The sequence below is a fragment of the Physella acuta genome, unplaced genomic scaffold (genome assembly GCF_028476545.2).
Source record: "Physella acuta isolate Inbredline_101_S28 unplaced genomic scaffold, ASM2847654v3 ptg002385l, whole genome shotgun sequence".
Lineage (NCBI taxonomy): Eukaryota > Metazoa > Mollusca > Gastropoda > Physidae > Physella > Physella acuta.
The window spans coordinates 41,815-44,624 of NW_026733875.1; positions in this window are offsets into that span (position 1 = coordinate 41,815).

A 2,810-nucleotide genomic window follows, 5' to 3' on the forward strand; every position below is an offset into this window, starting at 1 on the left:
CAAATCTTTCACTATACGAAACTCGTGTACATTGCCTACGTTTGCGCTTAGAGATATAAACGACCGTTTGTCGTCTGTGTGCATCAGTTTCCCGCGGGTCAAGGCCGTTTTGATACTTTTTGCGCTGGGTTTTGACAGTCGGTGATGTGATTCCGCCTCCACGTTGGCTATAAGACCTTGTAGTTTCAGATTGATCTCGCACAGCTGGTAGTATCTGCCGTACAACCCGCAGCCGACACTTGACCAATATCCGTAAGGGTAAGTCGATTTAACCATAACCCCATCCGAGTTTTTGTCGTGTGGGTCGGTGTTATGGGTCGTTTTGTCTCCGCTCGTGCTCGCGTTAAACGTCCACTTGGCACAACTTGCCGAGATGCCGTTCTTTGGGTGCCCTTCATTCCAGAGTGTATACACCAGCGGCATGTGACTCACCCATCTGAAGCGTCGACCTGTCGTGTAGTCCTCACGTTTGAGTCCTATAAAAACATCAACATTTGAACACGACGCATTTTTCTGAGCAGCGACCCACTTTCTGATTTCGTGGTAGAGAAAAATCAACTCGTCTTTCGTTTCCATGGAGACGAGCTCAGCGTTATCGTTCTCGCAAGCTTTGCTGGCGTCCATCCAGTTGTTGCGTACGATTTCTTTGATCTGGTAACAGGAAACCAGATCCGTCGATTTACCCAACCCAAAGGGGAACCACCCGTCTTTACAGGCCTGACAAAGTAACGGGGAGATAACTTCTAGAAGAGCGTCGTCTGTTAAATCTCGAACAAAAACATAATCGTTTCCGGTTTGATTTTGCGAAGAATTATGGTCGCCAAAAATAATTTTAAACGTTTTTAGTCTGTCTGGGGACTTGTCAACGTGGGCTGTTGAGTTTGAGAAGTCGGCAAGGACGATAACTCTAACAGCCGAGCGCCGTGACGTGACAATATTTCCGCTACACACAGCTTCAATCAGATAGCATAACAAACTAGCCATTGGATATCTCGGACCCGCCTCCACACTGCGATCGTTTTCTAGGGCAGCTTTCAAATCTGATTTAAATTCGAATTCTTCAAAATCGATTTTCATCGTGGAAATTGGTTTATCACAACTATCAGTATCAGGTTGGAAAGGGGTGGCGTTTTCTTGGAGCGAGGGTACGGACAACGAGGCTCTAATCCGGTTGAGTTTTTTTTCATAGGGTGGGGAAAACACGTCGAAAATTCTGGAAAAAAGCCGCATCTGTCTCTGGTATTCGCGTGTTGGGTCGGCCACAAAGAAAAGATCAATGTCCTGACCATAACAGTTGATCATGGGCCATGGACTCACCTCACCTGTAATTAATTGATTAATTAATTAATCTAACTAATGGGTATTTTATGAACTTTGGAGTATGATGTAACATGGTGGAGTGGTAGAGCACATGAATACAGAATCTCGAGTTCGGTTCCCTGGTTTGTGTCTTTAAAATTTGACGAAGTAAAGTCAGTTTACAGGCGGACTTGACCCTAGTTACAGATGTAATATGTGGCTGGGCTTAGTACTGGCCACACAATTACATATGTAATAGGTGGCTGGGCTGGCCACGCAATCACTGGATATTCTTCGCAGATCATAGAATAATGTGAACTCTACTTCCTCTGCCTTAGACCGCTGGGTCTTCTACTCTCCGTATTTTTATACATTTCAAAGCGATGTACACATTTAAGAAACTTTTAAAGTCATGTACACGTTTTAGAAACTTTTAAAGTCATGTACATGTTTTAGAAATTTTTAAAGCGATGTACGTATTTTAGAAACTTCTAAAGTCAAGTATATATTTTAGAAACTTTTTAGTAATGTGCAGTTTTTAAACTTTGAAATTCTTGTACACATCTTAGAAACGGTTTAAGTAGTGTACACGTTATAGAAATTTACCTTTATATAAAATAATACAGGCAGAGCAAATAAACTGAAATAAATCGTTTGGACTTAGATGCTTAGTGAAGACATATTACTTTTAAAACAATGTTTAAATTAGCAATCATTTTGATTAATATAAATGGGCATAATATTAATTTTATTACATAATTAGTATTAATATAAAATACATAAGGGTGAATTTGAAATTTTAGCTATTTACAATATTTAAAAAAAAATATTTTTACCTGTACACAACGTTAGTAGATCTACCAACAGGAAAATAATTTGTCCCAGGAACCGCATGATTCTTGCTATACACCGACGTACAGGCGAAGCAACATATAGACTAACAGAAACAGCGGAAAACGTTGGCCTAGTGAAAGATCACATAAATGCCAACACACATATAGACCAACAGAGACAGCAGAAAAAGATGACCTAATGAAAGATCACATTCACCATCAAATACAAAATGTAAATTTGACTTCAGCGAAGAATCAATGATGTATTTGTATTGGCCTAGCCAACAAATTAAGAAGTGAACAATCTGTGAACAAGAGCGAACTATACGTGCATTATTTCATTAATCTTATCAGTTGGTTTGGGCATTTCGCAACACTATCTTTTATTTTACCACAACATTAACAATTTAATGGTGCTTTCAGGTGTATCATCAAGCATTAAACATTTTCAGATTGATACCAACATGCACTTAGCACAAGGATCGATATCGGTGTGTATGTGTTCGTGGGGGGGGGGGGGGGTGACTTAGGTCTGAATATTTTCCTCCTGTATTATCTATATATATATAATTCTCTTCTGGGAGACGCTAGAAAACAAGCTGTAAACGCGCTCCCTACCACCCCCACCCCTACATGGTCTGGTGAGCTGTGGTTCACTCTAAATGTTTACAAACAGAG